At 38.8% G+C, this 22043-nt stretch overlaps 1 protein-coding gene across 7 annotated transcripts in view; it reads right to left on the bottom strand.

Moving 5' to 3' along the window:
- NCOR1 (nuclear receptor corepressor 1) overlaps positions 1 to 22043 on the bottom strand; it is a 1077134-nt gene that overhangs the window by 481650 nt on the left and 573441 nt on the right. The window lies entirely within an intron of this gene.

The following is a 22043-nucleotide window of genomic DNA, read 5'->3' as shown; positions in this document are numbered from 1 at the left end:
AGGATCGTATCAAAGAGCATAAGAGCAACATAAGATGCGAGATTGTGACAGCGCCTGTGGCGGCAAATTTTTTGGAATTTGGCCACATGATAAATCAATTACGTTTTCAAGTAATTGAAAAAATAGATACTCCAAGACGAGGAGGCAATAGGGATTTGCTCTTGAAACAACGTGAAGTTTTATGGATATTTTAAGTTAGACACTTTAGAACCGAGAGGGTTAAATAGGGAGATTGATTGGTCCGTTTTCTATTAGTACATTTTCATCTCTATGGCTGTTTAGAAATTGGTTTATTGTAATTCCTGACTAAGAACCTATGTTGATACTTAAAAAATCTAATTTGATACTATATAATAGATGTATAGATTTTTTAAGGTTGTTGTGAAATGCTCACATTAACCTGGTTGCAGTTTTGTAATTATACAGAGAAATATGTTTTTATTTGTACATAACAATGTGGTTTGCTTGATATGTATATACTCTTAGCCTGTGCAAATTCTGTAAATTGAATATGTGACTTAATAGAATAATAGAGAGCGTTATAAATTAAGGCTTTGAGTCTCACAATGATATCACATGACTAAGGGGACCACCCTGAAAACGTTGTGTTCTGTACTGATCCCCATGTTTGTCTAATAAAGGGATTTGTATGCCAACACTTCATGCTGTTTTTGTATATATGATATTGGTATCGTAATGGGGATCATATCCCTTAGATTTAACCACATACTAGCATTTTAATCTGGTCACACGCTTTAGACTAACTGCTACGAGCTGAATATTACTTGTATTAGTCAGCTGTGTGAAATATGTTCCCCAGTGACTGAGTATCAGCGTAATATTGCATTATAAGACTGCTTTGTTTAACTTAGTGGTACAGTATCACCTGACTTTGTGGAAATAGATTCCTATATTTTTATATAAATCTTCGATATAGGTATTGTTTTGTCCCAGTATCCTTTCATACATATGTACATTTGTGGTGCTCCTCACCTACGTGCTGAATATTATTTCTATTAGTCAGCTGTGGGAAATATGTTCCACAGTGACTGAGTATCAGTATAATATCGCATTATAACTGCTTTGTTTAACTTGGTGGTACGATATCACCTGACCTTGTGGAAATATATTCCTATTAGTCTTCGATAACATAATTTATGTAAGAACTTACCTGATAAATTCATTTCTTTCATATTAGCAAGAGTCCATGAGCTAGTGACGTATGGGATATACATTCCTACCAGGAGGGGCAAAGTTTCCCAAACCTCAAAATGCCTATAAATACACCGCTCACCACACCCACAAATCAGTTTAACGCATAGCCAAGAAGTGGGGTGATAAGACAAAAGTGCGAAAGCATAAAAAATAAGGAATTGGAATAATTGTGCTTTATACAAAAAAAATCAAAACCACCACAAAAAAGGGTGGGCCTCATGGACTCTTGCTAATATGAAAGAAATGAATTTATCAGGTAAGTTCTTACATAAATTATGTTTTCTTTCATGTAATTAGCAAGAGTCCATGAGCTAGTGACGTATGGGATAATGAATACCCAAGATGTGGATCTTCCACGCAAGAGTCACTAGAGAGGGAGGGATAAAATAAAGACAGCCAATTCCGATGAAAATAATCCACACCCAAAATAAAGTTTAAATCTTATAATGAAAAAAACTGAAATTATAAGCAGAAGAATCAAACTGAAACAGCTGCCTGAAGTACTTTTCTACCAAAAACTGCTTCAGAAGAAGAAAACACATAAAAATGGTAGAATTTAGTAAAAGTATGCAAAGAAGACCAAGTTGCTGCTTTGTAAATTTGATCTACCGAAGCTTCATTCCTAAACGCCCAGGAATTAGAAACTGACCTAGTAGAATGAGCTGTAATCCTTTGAGACGGAGTTTACCCGACTCGACATAAGCATGATGAATCAAAGACTTTAACCAAGACGCCAAAGAAATGGCAGAGGCCTTCTGACCTTTCCTAGAACCGGAAAAGATAACAAATAGACTAGAAGTCTTTCGGAAATTTTTAGTAGCTTCAACATAATATTTCAAAGCTCTAACTACATCCAAAGAATGCAACGACTTTTCCTTAGAATTCTTAGGATTAGGACACAATGAAGGAACCACAATTTCTCTACTAATGTTCACAACCTTGGGTAAAAATTTAAAAGAAGTTCGCAACACCGCCTTATCCTGATGAAAAATCAGAAAAGGAGACTCACAAGAAAGAGCAGATAAATCAGAAACTCTTCTAGCAGAAGAGATGGCCAAAAGAAACAAAACTTTCCAAGAAAGTAATTTAATGTCCAGCGAATGCATAGGTTCAAACGGAGGAGCTTGAAGAGCCCCCAGAACCAAATTCAAACTCCAAGGAGGAGAAATTGACTTAACAGGTTTTATACGAACCAAAGCTTGTACAAAACAATAAATATCAGGAAGACTAGCAATCTTTCTGTGAAAAAGAACAGAAAGAGCAGAGATTTGTCCTTTCAAGGAACTTGCAGACAAACCTTTATCCAAACCATCCTGAAGAAACTGTAAAATTCTAGGAATTCTAAAAGAATGCCAAGAAAAAAGATGAGAAAAACACCAAGAAATGTAAATCTTCCAGACTCGATAATATATCTTCCTAGATACAGATTCACGAGCCTGTAACATAGTATTAATCAGAGAGTCAGAGAAACCTCTATGACTGAGAATCAAGCGTTCAATCTCCATACCTTCAAATTTAAGGATTTGAGATCCTGATGGAAAAAAGGACCTTGTGAAAGAAGGTCTGGTCTTAACGGAAGAGTCCACGGTTGGCAAGTGACCATCCGGACAAGATCTGCATACCAAAACCTGTGAGGCCATGCTGGAGCCACCAGCAGAACAAACGAGCACTCCTTTAGAATCTTGGAAATTACTCTTGGAAGAAGAACTAGAGGCGGAAAGATATAGGCAGGATGATACTTCCAAGGAAGTGACAATGCATCCACTGCCTCCGCCTGAGGATCCCTGGATCTGGACAGATACCTGGGAAGCTTCTTGTTTAGATGAGAAGCCATCAGATCTATTTCTGGAAGTCCCTACATTTGAATAATCCGAAGAAATACCTCTGGGTGAAGAGACCATTCGCCCGGATGTAACGTTTGGCGACTAAGATAATCCGCTTCCCAATTGTCTATAACTGGGATATGAACCGCAGAAATTAGACAGGAGCTGGATTCCGCCCATACCAGAATTCAAGATACTTCTTTCATAGCCAGAGGACTGTAAGTCCCTCCTTGATGATTGACATATGCCACAGTTGTGACATTGTCCGTCTGAAAACAAATGAACGACTCTCTCTTTAGAAAAGGCCATGACTGAAGAGCTCTGAAAATTGCACTGGAGTTCCAAAATATTGATTGGTAATCTCACCTCCTGAGATTCCCAAACCCCTTGTGCTGTCAGAGACCCCCAAACAGCTCCCCAACCTGTCAGACTTGCATCTTGTTGAAATCACAGTCCAGGTTGGAAGAACAAAAGAAGCCCCCTGAACTAAACGACGGAGGTCTGTCCACCATGTCAGAGAGTGTCGTACAATCGGTTTTAAAGATATTAATCGAGATATCTTTGTATAATCCCTGCACCACTGGTTCAGCATACAGAGCTGAAGAGGTCGCATGTGAAAACGAGCAAAGGGGACCGCGTCCAATGCAGCAGTCATAAGACCTAGAATTTCCATGCATAAGGCTACCGAAGAGAAAGATTGAGACTGAAGGTTTCGACAAGCTGAAACCAATTTCAGACGTCTCTTGTCTGACAGAGACAGAGTCAAGGACACTAAATCTATCAGGAAACCTAAAAAGGTAACCCTTGTCTGAGGAATCAACAAACTTTTTGGTAAATTGATCCTCCAACCATGTTCTAGAAGAAACAACACTCATAAAAGACTGGAAAGGTTCTTTCTAGTGAAAATGAGCAAAGGGAATTGAATCCAATGCTGTGGCCATAAGACCTAAACATCTATGCATATATAGCAACTGAAGGAAATAATAGAGACTAAAGGTACCGACAGACGGAACCCAATAGAATTATCCTTTGTCTGATAGAGACAAAGACAGTGACACAAACTATCTGGAAACCTAAAAAAGGTGACCCTTGTGTGAGGAATCAAGAGCTTTCGAAAAAAAGATCCTCTAACTATGTCCTGAAGAGCAAGTGAATCATATGAGATTCCGCATCCTCAGAAAATTATCTGAATGAAAACAGAAAAATGAAAATATGCATTTATTGTATCTAATGAAAACAAATAATGCTATCAATGACCATAAAAAGGCAAAATAGTTTGAATAAAACTCCAAACCCGGTTCCTAAAAAAGGAACTGGAAGAAATACCCTAGAAGATTCCAGGTCTGAGCAGCGCTTGAACCCCATGGGTGCCCAGCCATGCTTCAACAGTACCCAAAATATATAGGACAGAAACAGACTAAAAGAAAGTGTTAGCCTTACTGGAATAAAATCAAAGAAATTTGGACAAAATAGAACCAAATAAATTTCAAAGAAGTCTTAACCTGCCCCTTACCAGCCAAGCTGGAATACGGCACGTACATCGCAATATTAGGGAGCTGATTTCGAACCCCAATTATAAACATGTTACTTGGGAAAAAACTCAGGAATTCGTTCCTTAATAAGAACAACCAAACTAGTATAAGCTTAAAGTTTTAGTCTTAGAACTCAATCTTGAAGCCCAGAGTAACAGTTAAGAATTGAATCCAATTATAAAACAAATAATTGATTATCTTAGAACAAAAGAAATATGGATATTTTTTTTTTTTAAATCACAAAATTCTTCTAGTTTAAACAGCTAAAGACATAGATTAACCCTCATTTGCGAAAATATTCAATAAAATGAAGACACAAATGAAATTATTAGCATGATAGACCAGTTAAAGGAACAGTCAATACAGTGGACTTGCATAATCAATAAATGCAAAACAACAAGACAAATGCAACGGCACCTAGTCTAGTAAATGTTGTCCCTTAAGAATGCTAAAATAAATGAAGCAATTGCAACATCCAAATAAATCACAGGACCAAGAAAAGTACCTGAAACGAAATAATTTTCCATAAATAAGATACAACCATCTAAAGGAAAATAAATACTATTTTGCTATAGAAACAATAGCATAATTAGTAGGAGTAGAGATAGCCCCAATAAATTGGAGAACCCTCCAAATTGAATTTAACTGCTGGCAAAGAATATAGTTTAAAACCTTAGAAGAAAGAATAAAAGAAAATTCTCAGCCTATTCCATTCCCTAGTATGAGGAATTGGAAAGAAAACTTCTGAAAACACAGAAGAATAAATAAGCAGAAATAGTGTCAGCTAGTCTTAAAGAACTAGTTACCTTAATATCCAAAATAATCAACACCTTTTCAACAAAGAACAAATGTACTTTAATAAAGAAATAATAAAAAAGTAGATTTCTTAGTGTCAATATCTGATGAATAAAATTCTGAAAGAGAAAAAACATCATCAGAGAAGGATAAAACAGTATGTTGTTGGTCATTTGAAACTTCAATAATTAAAAAAGAAGTGAAAGAGACCTAAAAATTTTATTAGAAGGCACAAAGTCAGACAAAGCCTTTAAAAATAGAATCAGAAAAATATTTCTTATAAATCTTTTAAATATTTCTTGTACATAAGATGTAAGAATGGCAATAAAGCATAAATACTAATGGATTCTGCATGTAAAAGTATATCATAATAACTTATTACAAACCATAGCTAAAGATAAACATTTATAACATTTAAAATAAATGAACTTAGCTTTGGTAGAACTGAACTCAGTTAAGCGTTTTTCCAGAAGTAGCTTTTGATCCAGGGTCAATCTGAGACATCTTGCAATATGTAATAGAAAAAACAACATATAAAGCAAAATTGATCAAATTCCTTAAATGACAGTTTCAGGAATGGGAAAAAAATGCCAATGAACAAGCTTCTGGCAACCAGAAGCAATAAACAATGAGACTTAAATAATGTGGAGACAATAATGACGCCCATATTTTTTAGCGCCAAAAAAGACGCCCACATTATTTGGCGCCTAAATGCTTTTAACGCCAAAAATGACGCCACATCCGGTAACGCTGACACTTTTGGCGCAAAAACGTCAAAAATTATGCAACTTCCGATGACAAGTTCGACGCCGGAAAAAACGTAGAAATTTTTTTGCGCCAAAAAAGTCTGCGCCAAGAATGACGCAATAAAATGAAGCATTTTCAGCCCCCGCGAGCCTAACAGCCCACAGAGAAAAAAGTCAAATTTTAAGGTAAGAAAAAAATTGATTATTCAAATGCATTATCCCAAATAATGAAACTGACTGTCTGAAATAAGGAATATTGAACATCCTGAATCAAGGCAAATAAATGTTTAAACACAAATATTTAGAACTTTATATAAAAGCGCCCAACCATAGCTTAGAGTGTCACAAAAATAAGATTTACTTACCCCAGGACACTCATCTACATGTAGTAGAAAGCCAAACCAGTACTGAAACGAGAATCAGTAGAGGTAATGGTATATAAGAGTATATCGTCGATCTGAAAAGGGAGGTAAGAGATGAATCTCTACGACCGATAACAGAGAACCTATGAAATAGACCCTGTAGAAGGAGATCATTGAATTCAAATAGGCAATACTCTCTTCACATCCCTCTGACATTCACTGCACGATGAGAGGAAAACCGGGCTCCAACCTGCTGCGGAGCGCATATCAACGTAGAATCTAGCTTACTTCACCACCTCCACGGGAGGTAAAGTTGTGTAAAACTGATTTGTGGGTGTGGTGAGGGGTGTATTTATAGGCATTTTGAGGTTTGGGAAACTTTGCCCCTCCTGGTAGGAATGTATATCCCATACGTCACTAGCTCATGGACTCTTGCTAATTACATGAAAGAAAACATAATTTATGCTTACCTGATAAATTTATTTCTCTTGTAGTGTAGTCAGTCCATGGGTCATCCATTACTTATGGGATTATATCTCTCCCCAACAGGAAGTTGCAAGAGGATCACCCAAGCAGAGCTGCTATATAGCTCCTCCCCTCACATGTCATATCCAGTCATTCGACCGAAACAAGACGAGAAAGGAGAAACCATAGGGTGCAGTGGTGACTGGAGTTTAATTAAAATTTAGGTCTGCCTTAAAAGACAGGACGGGCCGTGGACTAACTACACTACAAGAGAAATAAATTTATCAGGTAAGCATAAATTATGTTTTCTCTTGTTAAGTGTAGTCAGTCCACGGGTCATCCATTACTTATGGGATACCAATACCAAAGTAAAGTACACGGATGATGGGAGGGACTAGGCAGGAACTTTAAACGGAAGGAACCACTGCCTGAAGCACCTTTCTCCCAAAAATAGCCTCCGAAGAAGCAAAAGTGTCAAATTTGTAAAATTTTGAAAAAGTGTGAAGTGAAGACCAAGTTGCAGCCTTGCAAATCTGTTCAACAGAGGCCTCATTTTTAAAGGCCCAGGTGGAAGCCACAGCTCTATTGGAATGAGCTGTAATTCTTTCAGGAGGCTGCTGTCCAGCAGTCTCATAGGCTAAACGTATTATGCTACGAAGCCAAAAGGAGAGAGAGGTAGCCGAAGCCTTTTGACCTCTCCTCTGTCCCGAGTAAACGACAAACAGGGAAGAAGTTTGACGAAAATCTTTAGTTGCCTGTAAATAGAACTTCAGGGCACGGACTACGTCCAGATTATGCAAAAGTCGTTCCTTCTTTGAAGAAGGGTTAGGACATAATGATGGAAAAACAATCTCTTGATTGATATTCCTGTTAGAAACCACCTTAGGTAAAAACCCAGGTTTAGTACGCAGAACTACCTTGTCTGAATGGAAAATCAGATAAGGAGAATCACAGTGTAGGGCAGATAACTCAGAGACTCTTTGAGCCGAGGAAATAGCCATCAAAAACAGAACTTTCCAAGACAACAGCTTAATATCAATGGAATGGAGGGGTTCAAACGGAACACCTTGAAGAACTTTAAGAACCAAGTTTAAGCTCCACGGCGGAGCAACAGTCTTAAACACAGGCTTAATCCTAGATAAAGCCTGACAAAAAGCCTGAACGTCTGGAACATCTGCCAGACGTTTGTGTAACAGAATAGACAGAGCAGAAATCTGTCTCTTTAATGAACTAGCAGATAAACCCTTTTCTAAACCCTCTTGTAGAAAGGACAAAATCCTAGGAATCCTAACTTTACTCCATGAGTAACTCTTGGATTCACACCAATATAAGTATTTACGCCATATTTTATGGTAAATTTTCCTGGTAACAGGTTTCCGAGCCTGTATTAAGGTATCAATAACCGACTCCGAGAAGCCACGCTTTGATAGAATCAAGCGTTCAATCTCCATGCAGTCAGCCTCAGAGAAATTAGATCTGGATGGTTGAAAGGACCCTGAATTAGAAGGTCCTGTCTCAGAGGTAGAGACCATGGTGGACAGGACGACATGCCCACTAGATCTGCATACCAGGTCCTGCGTGGCCACGCAGGTGCTATCAGAATCACCGATGCTCTCTCCTGTTTGATCTTGGCAATCAGCCGAGGAAGCAGCGGAAATGGTGGAAACACATAAGCCATGTTGAAACCCCAAGGGGCTGCTAGAGCATCTATCAGCGCCGCTCCCGGGTCCCTGGACCTGGATCCGTAGCAAGGAAGTTTGGAATTCTGTCGAGAAGCCATGAGATCCAGTTCCGGTTTGCCCCAACGATGAATTAGTTGAGCAAAGACCTCCGGATGAAGTTCCCACTCCCCCGGATGAAAAGTCTGACGACTTAGGAAGTCCGCCTCCCAGTTCTCCATGCCTGGGATATAGATCGCCGACAGGTGGTAAGAGTTGGACTCTGCCTAGCGAATTATCTTTGATACTTCCAACATCGCTAGGGAACTCCTGGTTCCCCCTTGATGGTTGATGTAAGCCACAGTCGTGATATTGTCCGACTGAAATCTGATGAACCTCAGTGTTGCCAACTGAGGCCAAGCTAGAAGAGCATTGAATATCGCTCTTAATTCCAGAATATTTATTGGGAGGAGTTTCTCCTCCTGAGTCCACGATCCCTGAGCCTTCAGGGAGTTCCAGACTGCGCCCCAACCTAGAAGGCTGGCATCTGTTGTTACAATCGTCCAATCTGGCCTGCGAAAGGTCATCCCTTTGGACAGATGGAGTCGAGAAAGCCACCAGAGAAGAGAATCCCTGGTCTCTTGATCCAGATTTATTAGAGGGGACAAATCTGAGTAATCCCCATTCCACTGACTGAGCATGCATAATTGCAGCGGTCTGAGATGCAGGCGCGCAAATGGTACTATGTCCATTGCTGCTACCATTAAGCCGATTACTTCCATGCACTGGGCTACTGACGGGTGTGGAATGGAATGAAGGGCACGGCAAGCATTTAGAAGTTTTGATAACCTGGCCTCCGTCAGGTAAATTTACATCTCTACAGAATCTATAAGAGTCCCTAAGAAGGGAACCCTTGTGAGTGGTAATAGAGAACTCTTTTCCACGTTCACCTTCCACCCATGCGACCTCAGAAATGCCAGAACTATCTCTGTATGAGACTTGGCAGTTTGAAAACTTGACGGTTGTATCAGAATGTCGTCTAGGTACGGAGCCACCGCTATGCCTCGCGGTCTTAGTACCGCCAGAAGTGAGCCCAGAACCTTTGTAAAGATTCTTGGGGCCGTAGCTAACCCGAAGGGAAGAGCTACAAACTGGTAATGCCTGTCTAGGAAGGCAAATCTTAGATACCGATAATGATCCTTGTGAATCGGTATGTGAAGGTAGGCATCCTTTAAGTCCACTGTGGTCATGTACTGACCCTCTTGGATCATGGGTAGGATGGTTCGAATAGTTTCCATTTTGAATGATCCCTGAGATATGATCTCCAACGCCCAGGGATCCTGGACATCTCTTGCCCAAGCTTGGGCAAAGAGAGAAAGTCTGCCCCCCACTAGATCAGTTTCCGGACAGGGGGCCCTTACTTCATGCTGTCTTAGGGGCAGCAGCAGGTTTTCTGGCCTGCTTGCCCTTGTTCCAAGACTGGTTGCCTTTCCAACCCTGTCTGTAACGAGTAGCAGTCCCTTCCTGTTTTGGGGCGGAGGAAGTTGATGCTGGTCCTGCCTTGAAATTACGAAAGGCACGAACATTAGACTGTTTGGCCTTTGATTTGGCCCTGTCCTGAGGAAGGGAGTGACCCTTACCTCCAGTAATGTCAGCAATAATTTCTTTCAAGCCGGGCCCGAATAAGGTTTGCCCTTTGAAAGGAATATTAAGCAATTTAGATTTAGAAGCTACATCTGCTGACCAGGATTTAAGCCATAGCGCTCTGCGCGCCTGGATGGCGAATCCGGAGTTCTTAGCCGTTAGTTTGGTTAAATGCACCACGGCATCCGAAACAAATGCATTAGCTAGCTTAAGGGCTTTAAGCTTGTTCATAATCTCATCCAATGGAGCTGTGCGAATGGCCTCTTCCAGAGACTCAAACCAGAATGCCGCCGCAGCAGTGACGGGCGCAATGCATGCAAGGGGCTGTAATATAAAACCTTGTTGAACAAACATTTTCTTAAGGTAACCTTCTAATTTTTTATCCATTGGATCTGAGAAAGCACAGCTATCCTCCACCGGGATAGTGGTACGCTTGGCTAAAGTAGAAACTGCTCCCTCCACCTTAGGGACCGTCTGCCATAAGTCTCGTGTGGTGGCGTCTATTGGGAACATTTTTCTAAATATCGGAGGAGGGGGAAAAAGGCACACCGGGTCTATCCCACTCCTTGCTAATAATCTCTGTAAGCCTTTTAGGTATAGGAAAAACGTCAGTACACATCGGTACCGCATAGTATTTATCCAGCCTACATAATTTCTCTGGGATTGCCACCGTGTCGCAATCATTCAGAGCCGATAACACCTCCCCTAGCAATACACGGAGGCTCTCAAGCTTAAATTTAAAATTTGAAATTTCTGAATCCGGTCTCCCCAGATCAGATCATATCCGTCACACACAGAATGAAGCTTTCCGTCCTCATGTTCTGCAAATTGTGACGCAGTATCGGACATGGCTCTCGTGTCATCGGCGCGCTCTGTCCTAAACCCAGAGCTATCGTGCTTGCCTCTTAACTCAGGCAAATTAGATAATACTTCTTTCATAACATTAACCATATCATGCAAAGTGATTTGTAAGGGCCTTGATGTACTTGGCGCCACAATCTCACGCACCTCCTGAGCGGGAAGCGAAGGTACTGACACGTGAGGAGAGTTAGACGGCATAACTTCCCCCTCGATGTCTGGTGATAATTTCTTTACCGGTAAAGACTGACTTTTATTTAAAGTAACATCAATACAATTGGTACACAAATTTATATTGGGCTCCACGTTGGCTTTTAAACATAATGAACAAGTAGATTCATCTGTATCAGACATGTTTAACAGACTAGCAATGAAGGCTAGCAAGCTTGGAAAAAAACTGTCAGTGAATTTACAAGCAATATGAAAAAACGCAGCAGCGCTTTTAAAAACACAGTTGAAATAACAATGAACTAATTCAGTTATAGCCAACAATTTTAACAATAAATGTATGAATTTAGCAGAGGATTGCACCCACTAGCAAACGGATGATTAACCCCTCAATACCCACAACCGGATAATCAATTTTAGATTTAACGTTTTTCTCACAGTCAAACACACTGTCACAGGTCTGCTGTGACTGATTACCTCCCTCAAAATTGAATTTTGAAGACCCCTGAGCTCTCTGGAGACGTCCTGGATCAAGGAGGAAAAGGCAGGAAGACTGTGCTAGAATTTTATCTGCGCAACAAGGTGCTAAAAAAGGCCCCTCCCACTCATATTACAACGGTTTCTATGCAGAAATAAACGTTAGCCATGTGGAAAAAAATCATGCCCAAAAAGATTTATCACCAAAGTACCTCACAAAACGAATAACATGCCAGTAAACGTTTTAAAAACAACTTTTCCAGTGTTATGTAAAGTTATCACTAAGCCTGCTACCAGTCGCTTCTACTGCAGTTAAGGCTTATACATTTATTTCAGTATTAACAGTATTTTCTCAGTCAAATTCTAGTCCCTAGAAAATAACTCAACTGCGCATACATTTAACAGCCTGATACCAGTCGCTACTACTGCATTAAAGGCTGTACTTACATCATATGGGTAACGGCAGTGTTTTCTTAGTCAATTCCATTCCTAGAAAATATTATACTGCACATACCTCATTTGCGGAGGACCCCGCATGCTATTCCCCTTTCTGAAGTTACCCCTCCTCAGAATGCGCGAGAACAGCCAGTGGATCTTAGTTACGTCTGCTAAGATCATAGAAAACGCAGGCAGATCTTCTTCTTCTAAATACTGCCTGAGAGAAAAAACAGCACACTCCGGTGCCATTTTAAAATAACAAACTTTGATTGAAGAATTAAGTAAAAAACTCCTGTCTCCTCTCACAACCTCCTTTGTTGAGACTTGCAAGAGAATGACTGGATATGACATGTGAGGGGAGGAGCTATATAGCAGCTCTGCTTGGGTGATCCTCTTGCAACTTCCTGTTGGGGAGAGATATAATCCCATAAGTAATGGATGACCCGTGGACTGACTACACTTAACAAGAGAAATAGGTATTATTTTGACCCAGTATCCTTTCATACATATGTACATTTGGAGTACTCCTCACCTCTTATACTAGTAATCTAATAAGATTTAACGTTATACACTGTATATATTTTTATTATCTTCATGTTGAGGGGTATCTTCCCCCCCTCTTTTATTTATTTATTCAATATAAGTTCTATTTTATTATATTTCATTATATGTCGTTATTTCCTTTACTCTAGATTATATTTAAGCGAGTGCTCTTTATGGTGTATCTTTTCTTTACATTTGACAATTATCTTAAACTCTTTACACTGAGCACTCTGCCCATTATCTGCTTTGGGGATTACACTTGATTAATTAACATATTTGTTTCACACACAATCCCAATCTCATCTATCCGAATAATGAAAGAAAAAAAATTGGGTTTCATATCCCTTTAATAATGTCAACATTTCAAAAACAGTAGATTTGATGAGATCTTTCACACCCGGAGAAAAATCTGTAAAGCTCCGCTGTAAGGAACAGACATAAGGAGCAATAATACCTATAGAAGAAGCATTAGGTTGGTCTGAATGCATTAACACTGCAAGGATCAATTTAAAGCCCAGATATGTGGTATTTTAGCAACTGTATTAATTCCCTTAACAAGGATCCTTCACCATTCCACAGAATGAACCATGTCGTCAATTTAACACAACCACAGTAAAAAAATTATCTGTGTACTTGGACAATTCATCGATAAACACTATCTCCACCATCCAAAGTAGATTTTTGCATTCAAAGGTGCACACGCTAAGACCATAATAATGGTTATCAAAAACAAAATAATTATGCATTAAAGGGACACTCAGGTCAAATTAAATTTTCATGATCCAGATACAGCATGCAATTTTTTTTTTTTTTTTAAATTTTATTTATAACCAGCAGAGCATACAGAGAAAAGAAAAGAAAAATCACATTTTATGCCACGCAGGGCTAATAACAGAGAAGACATAAATCATGAAATTACAAATACAAAAAGAAAAAGAAAATATTTGACATTGATACCAATATTTTACTAAGTTAAGTTGTATGTTCTGCTGGGAGGTTTTTTTTTTTTTGTCTGTCTATTTTTTCTTTTCCCCCCTTCCCCTCCACCCTCCCCTCTCCTTCCCCCCTACAAGGAATTTTCACGGGCGTCATGCCCTACATGACATCTCGTACAAACGAGGAGAACATATCAGACGAACAAACACAATCAAACATCAAACAACCATACATGGGGAGAGAAAAAAAAAATAAAAAAAAAAAAATCACCTTGATAGAAAGAATGAAACAAATCAGAGAAGTGTTAGAAGCTCACTCCCCTCCCTCCCTAATTACCAAATACCAAGGAGAACTACTTCTGAGTTTTTAAATGGAAAGATCAGGTAGTCAATTTCCCTTTCGTGAAATGTTTTTATGAACGCTGCCCATTTATTAAAGAAGTTTTTTATATCTATTTCGTTGTCGATGTTTGTGTCTTTTTGTTCTAGTACACACTGTTTTTTTAAATAATTCTTGACTTCAGTAATCGTCGGGTGTGTTCTCATTTTCCACTTTTTACAAATCAAATATCTAGAGGCTAGGATAGAGAGATTTATTAATTTTTCAATGTTTTGATGGATATCTTCTTTATTTAGGCATAATATGATTTGGTATAGCGATAGAGTAAGTGTCTCAATTTTTAGAGTAATTTTAAGCCAATGTTCTAGTTTGCTCCAGAAATTTCTAATTTTGGGACAATGCCAGAACATATGTATGAGGTCTGCTGCAGGGTAGGAGCATTTAGGGCATTTGTTGAAATGATGGTTATGCACTCCGAGGCCTTTCTCCGGAGTGAAATAGGCTCTATGAAGGAGTCTAGTATGTGCCTCTCGCCAAGTAGCCGACAATGTGGTCAATGCCACTTTATTGAATGATAACTGAAGAGTTTTAGTGTCAATGTTGCTTTGAGGTATTAGAGAAGACCATATCGCTGCCATCTTATCCAAAGTGGAGGCGTTCTTTTTACCAATAAGTATGTGGTAACATGGGGCAACAGACATATAGCCATTTTTGTTTAAAATTAGCCAGTTTTCCAACTTATCTAGCGCCCAGTGCCATCCTGCCTCTTTAGTTAAGTCGGCGATGAAGTGTCTTATTTGCAAATATGCAAAAAAGTCTTTGTTATCAAGATTAAATTCGCTCTTCAGTTCGTCAAAGGTCTTAACACATTGTCTATCAGTGTTGATTAGGCACCTTATTTTGTTAAGGCCCTTCTTATGCCAACAATTAAAGACTGTGGAATTTATGCCTGCTTGGAACTGTGGATTCCCTATCAGGGGGAGGTAGTTTGAGACAGTGTTAGTAATTGCGAGGAGCTTAGTTATCTTCCACCAGGCCTTGATAGGATTATATATGGTTTTAAGAATCTTTATCTTTGTTGGGAGTTCTTTTGGTAAGCAGTGTATCATAGCTAGTGGGAGATATGGTTCACAGACGCTGGATTCTAATTCGTTATTAAGAACATAATTCTTGGCAAAAATCCAGTCCATTATGATACGGGCTAGGAAACTAAGGTTATAGAATCTAACATCTGGAACTGCTAGTCCTCCCTGGTCTCTTGATGCAGTAAGTTTGGTAAGAGATATTTTAGCTCTTTTTCCCTGCCAAAGGAATTGTCTAAGCCAAGTATTAATAGATCTAATATCTTTCTCCAGCAAAATCAGTGGGACATTCTGCAGAATATATAAAAGTTTAGGGAGAAGAATCATTTTAAATAGTTCTGACCGGCCGGAGGTAGATAATGGTAGATGCTGCCAGTCTTTTAATTTCTCCTTAATATTGGTTAGTATAGGAGTTATATTTAATTTATATAGGTTTTTTAAGTCAGTTGGTATATGAATACCCAGGTATTTAAAAGATTCAGAAACCACGCTAAATGGGGTATTTGGAATAGAGCTGTTATTTCTTCTTAACCAGAGGATTTCAGATTTTGATTTATTAACTTTGTAACCTGAAAAAGAACCAAAATGGTCTGTTATTTGAAGGAGCCTTGGTATATTGAGTTTTGTATTAGATAGGTAAACTAATAAATCGTCCGCATACAGTCCAATTTTTATCCTGAAATTCCGAATTTTTATACCGTCCAGAGATTCCCTTAACATGATTGCTAAAGGTTCAATCGCTATGTCAAAAAGAAGCGGAGAGAGAGGGCAGCCCTGACGTGTTCCTTTATCTATTCTAATCGGGGAAGAGATAGTATCATTGACTATCAATTGTGTGTGAGATTGTGCATGTAAATTTGCTAAGAAATCAGAAAACTTTCCTTTAATCCCAAATTTTGATAGAGATGATATTATATGGTTAAAAATTACCGAGTCAAATGCTTTTTCAGCATCGATTGACAGAATAGCTAGATCTGGGGTGTCCGCTCTCTCCGCCTCAGAGGGAGGAAGGTTCTGGACGTAGTCCATTGTAACCAAGAGTTCTCTAATTTTTGCCGCCGAGTTTCGTTTATTGAGAAAACCAGCTTGATCCGTATGAATAATTCTCATTAAGACAGATTGCAGCCTGTTTGCTAGTATAGCGGTCATGATTTTGTAATCGGAATTTAGGAGAGCAATTGGCCTATATGACTCTTTTTGTAATGGATCTTTTCCTCCTTTTAAAATCAATGTCGTAAATGAAGAAGAAAAGGAGGGGGTGACCGACCTATCATTAATGTATAGCTCATTGTAAAGATTGCTCAGGTAGGGTGTTATTTCAGCTGATAGAATTTTGTAAAATTCGTTTGGGAGCCCATCTGGGCCTGGTGCTTTATTCAGGGAAAGATTGGCGATTACTTCCTCTATCTCTTCTTTTAAGATAGGAGAGTTGAGAGTGGCTCTCTCTTCGGCAGTAGCTGTGGGATAGGTGATTTTGCTCCAGAACTCTGATGCTTGGACAGCATCATAACCTCTGCATGTATATATGTTTCGGTAATATTCAGTAAATACATCTAATATTTCTTCTGGTTTCATTATCTGCTTCCCCTGGTGAGATAATCTTTCTATCATTGGTTTTTTTCCTTCGTTTTTAGCCAACTTGGATAACATTTTTCCAGATTTGTTGCCAAATCTGTATAATTTAGCCTGGAACCTAATTTCCCTATTGGTTTCTTGGGTCATTAGAAAAGTATCTCTAATAGATTTAGCGCGGACATATTTTGCCCAATTTTGGGGAGTTTTCATAAGCAGAAAATGGTTATATGAATTAACCAAATGATTACTCATTTCCCTCTCCTTTAACTTTACCTTTTTAGCTAACTTGGCAGTATAGGCGATAATTTCTCCTCTAATTACAGCCTTTGCCGTTTCCCAAAATATATCTGGGCGCTGTATGTATTCTTTGTTAAAGTTGAGATATTCGGTGAATTTGTCTTTAATCCAATTTTTAAATTTTAAATCTGGAGTTAGATGATAGGGAAAAAAGAATCGTGATATTTTAGGTTTGGGGTGATCAGAATATAGCTCAAGAGAGATGGGACCATGATCGGATAGAAGAATTGGCATTATATCCGCTTTTACTTTTGTTATAGGTATATGTTGATCTATTAAGAATAGATCAATCCTAGAGAGGGTTTTATGAGCTTTTGATAAACAGGTGTAGTCTTGTGTGTCGGGGTTCTGAGCTCTCCAAATATCACGTAGGATTAGGTTATGCTTAATTTGATTAAATATTTTAGAGTCTAAGTTATCTTTTTTCTGTTTTAACTGTTTAGCGTTATTTCTGAGTCTATCTAGAGGGCAATTTGGTGCCATATTGAAGTCACCTCCTAATATCAAGTGTCCTTCACTAACTAAAAGAAGTTTTGACTGAATCAAATTCCAGAATTCAGGATCAGTATTATTTGGTCCATATATATTACAAAGTGTGTAAATTGTGTGTGAGACTTTTATTTTTACCAAGATATATCTCCCTCCAGGGTCGGCCTCAGAGTGCAAAACCATCACCCCAGGTCTTTTCCCAATAAGTATGGCCACGCCTCTCTTTTTCCCAACACTTGGTGCTGCAAAAACTTCTCTAACCCACTGTGTCTTCAATTTTGAAGATTCTTCTAAGTTTAAATGGGTTTCTTGTAGAAAGCCGATATCAGCTTTAGTCTTTCGGAGGTGGGTAAGTATCGCCTTCCGTTTAATGGGAGTGGAGATACCTCCCACGTTCCAAGATACTAATTTTAAGTTATTGGCTGATTGTATCATTTACACGGGTGGGAGGGAGGGGAGAGAGAGCAAAACACAAAAAAAAAAAAAAAAAAGGGGGGGGGGAAAGAAGGGAGGGAGGAAGGGGGTAAGAGACTTACATACATTAAACAAATCCACCCTAACCCAAGGGGGTTCCCTAGCCACAAGGCCTAATTCCTCATTATACAACAGAATCATTTCTTAGTGAGATTTTACGCTTAGGGTCTTCAGAAAGTTTTCAGCCAATTGAACATCCTCAAATAGATGTATTTTATCGTTAGCTACAACTTTTAATTTAAAGGGATATATTATAGTGGCGCGATGGCCACTCTGTATAAACTTGGTGCAAATAGGGGCCAGCTCTCTTCTCTTAGCAGCTGTGTAAGCCGAGAAGTCTTGAAAAATTAAGATTCTGGCTTTATCTATGAGAATTGGCTGATTTTTTCTGAAATACTGTAGTATCATATTTTTGTCCTGAAAATTAAGTAGTCTTGCAATAACTGGTCTTGGGCGGTTATCATTTTTATTATGTAAGTGAGGGGTGCCAAGTCTATGAGCTCTCTCTACCAAAATCGGATGATAAGTTAAGGGGATGCCCAGAGCCTTTGTGAGCGTGTCAGATATAAAAGAGCATAAATCATCATATTGCTTGTTCTCTGGGAGGCCTATTATTCGTATGTTATTTCTTCTAGATCGATTCTCCAAGTCTTCCAATTTATCAATTATTTTTTTAATATTATTTCTTGAAGTTTCTATTTTAGAGCTATGTCCTAGTGTTAGATCTTCCAGATCTGACACGCGTTGTTCCACTTCTTGTAATCTATTGGAGAATTGCCTGATCTCTTGGGTTAGTGAAGAAATGTCTTGTTTAATCTCTGCCCTAAGGGCATCAAATTTGGGTGTGAGAGCTTCAGTTATGCTTCCAACCAAATTTTGTAAATTAAAAGGCTCTGGGATAGGCGCTATCTGGGGTGAGATTGTCTGCGGTTCAGTAACTAAATCCTGAGTATTTTTGGGTTTCCTGTCCCTGTGTCTAACTGCCATAGTCGGTGATGGTGCCTTAGGTGCAGTCGAAAGAAATTTATCCATAAGCTGCGTGTTTATTGTGCTAATGAGGGGGAGGTAATTGTGAAAAAACGTTTATCAAATTATATAGGTGTATTGTTCTCGTGTGTTACTTAAAAGTAAAGGGATGTGAGGGCGTGTTGGTGTGAAGGAGTGTGGGGAAAAATTATATTCCAAGGAATAGTGGTAATAGATATTTAGGTTAGCCTAGACTGGATAGTGTGAATTAGTAGGGATGTGAGTTTATTCTAGTTATTAGTATAAATGTTCAGTTTAAAGTGTTCGAGACTATGACAGAGACTCAGTTACAGGAAGTTACTGTACTTTAATTAAAAAAAAAAAAAAAAAAAAAAAAAAAGGATTTTTTAGGAAAATTTAACTCTTGGTATTGTCAAAACAGCAAACACCAGTCTGTTATTAAATGTATGGACAGAGAAGATTAGATGACTGTTCTCTTTTTCTCTCTCTTATAAAATACAAGTTTTCAGATTTAATAATTTACTTCTTTATATGTTAGTAGCAATTTATTGTGTTAGTTAGACAGCTTTTTATGTATTTGAGCAATGATATTATAGTGGGTATTTATGTTCACAAGCTTAAATACCTAAGCTGTAACTGTATAATAGTACAATATCGTTGCCTAGGTTTTATAGATTTAGTATTGTTACAACGATATTAATCATTTAAACTTAATTATGTATGTTCATAACACCTTCAGTAAGAAACCTGAAGGGAATTACCAATTTAATATTAATATACTCTATTGTCAAGTATTCTCAACTTGTCTTAGTAGTGCTATATTTTGTAATCAAGCTTCCCTAGTGTTTATAAGTAGCATCAGAACAAAGTAGCTTAAAGTAACATCATTTTCGTTATTCTACCGGTACTTATAAACTAAGGTACTAATCTAAGTTAACAGCTGTGGGTACTGAAATTAAAGACCTTTCCTCAGTACTCAACTATTTAATAACTTTTTACACTTTATATGATATTTTCCATGCAAATTATATATTCATACATTTCCAAAATATATTCAGTTCTTAAAAATATAAATAAAGGAGGTTTTTTGCAAAATTTCACAAGAATATTTTTTCTTTTCTTATGTAAGCTCCCAAGATATAGAAAGCCTTTCAACATGTATCTATATAGGTATATCTTAACCAGATTCTAATGAATCTACTGAACTCTATTATATAGGAAAAAATAGAAAAGAGGTTAGATACTTGATGAGAAATAACACAGTTCAATATTTCTTTTCCAACTCTTTTTCCCTTCTTTTGCACTTTTTTTTTTTTCTTTATCTTTCCCCCTTTCTCTCCCGTTTTCTATATGTTTCCTTGCTCTTAGCCCGAAGTTTTATCTTAGAGTGTAGAAAAAAGTCCATCCCCGAGATAGCACTTTTCATATAGGTTTTTATAGGAGAGGCATGGAAAGTTAATGCGCTTTCAGGAAAAAATGTTATTAACTGCTAAGGTTATAGCAAGCAGATATGGGTATTAAATAGAGCATATGCATAGGCTGATGCTAAAGTTTCAGGAGTTCACTGAGGAGTGCATACATAGGACAGTTTGAGTCTCATATACTTTACCAACTCCTAAGCAGGAGTATTCGACATCTGGAGCGTCCTTTCCGAGAAAAACCGGGCTTCCCCTACACGCAGCACCGGTGGGAGGGGAAGCACCGGGCTGAGAAGAGAGAGGCAAGAGGAGTCTCGAATCAAGCCACTCGGTGGAGCAGGGCCCAGTTCAGGCGTCGAGGGCTCACAGCTGCTTGTTTCAGAATAGGCAGCGCAGCAATGTGACGTGGTCCGGGTCCCTCACGCAGCACCGGTGGGAGGGAGACCCCGAACCAATAGGAACTGCCGCCCAAGGTACCACTGCGCCTCCGCTCCTTCCTGCTGGTCAGAACACTGTGGATCAAAGCGTGCGACAGCTATCCCCCAGGTGAACGCTGTCCGATGAGTTTGAAGTCTTCGCCCCAGGCCGGGTATGGTTGCAGAGGTGAGTGGGGCTGAGAAAAAGTCGTGTTAGGTCTAAGGTTCTCCTCCGTTACTCCATGAGACCAGGTAGGATTTGGGATTGGAATATCAGCGGTTAGTTAGAATAGGTGTTGTTTTAGTCGGGACCCAGTTTCTTTTGTTTAAGGGTTCAGGTTAGGCTCAGTCGTCGGAACTAAAGAGTCCACTTATAAACACCAGCACCTGGAAAGAAAAGTTCAGGAAGGTGCGGATAAAAGGTGCGCTGGTTTAACCAAAGATTAATCCCTCTGTACTTCTTCACTACATAGTGTAGCAGGTTTGTTAGTAGTTATGTGACATATAGGTATAAGCGATAGATTTTGCCAAGGCTTTATAGGTCCTTGTGGGTACTGCTGAATGCAGTTTAGTGCTTTGGAATGGCACTAAAGCAGGTTCCGATAGCGATGAATTTTTTTGGCTACACAAGCCGCCCTAGGTCTGTGGGTTTGGGCGCAGATTTCCCGCCAGCAGGCTTGAAGGAAGGTAAATCAGAGCAGGTGTCTTGCATGACCATACACCTGAGCTCCTCCTCCGGAACCTCTCTACAGCATGCAATTTTAAACAACTTTCCAATTTACTTCCATTAAAAACAAATGTGCACAGTCTTTTATAATTTCACTTTTTGAGCCACCAGCTCCTACTGAGCATGTGCAAGAACTCACAGACTATACGTATATGCATTTGTGATTGGCTGATTGCTATCACATGGTACAGGGGGAGTGGAAATATACATAACTTTAAAATTTGCTAGAAAAAAATCTACTACTCATTTGAAATTCAGAGTAAATGCTATTCTATTCTCTTGTTATCTTACATTTGTTAATTATGCAAATCTACTGTGTTTACTGGTCCTTTAATATACACCGTAACAAGCACACTAAAAAGTTCTCTGTAGGGTTTCAACACTATTCCATCTGCAGGAAGAAATCTATTGCCTTGAAAACATATGTATGACTAATGGATGCTTACACTGATTCAACATTACACGTGACCAATAGTCTACTTACCTAAAATTATGTCATCCAATATTATTGAGGACATCCACTTTATCTCTTACATATGAAGGGGTGAAGTTGTCATTACGTGTCTTAACCTTAAGTCC

This window comes from Bombina bombina, chromosome 3 (genome assembly GCF_027579735.1).
Source record: "Bombina bombina isolate aBomBom1 chromosome 3, aBomBom1.pri, whole genome shotgun sequence".
NCBI lineage: Eukaryota > Metazoa > Chordata > Amphibia > Anura > Bombinatoridae > Bombina > Bombina bombina.
This window is presented reverse-complemented; position numbering and strand designations above follow the sequence as displayed.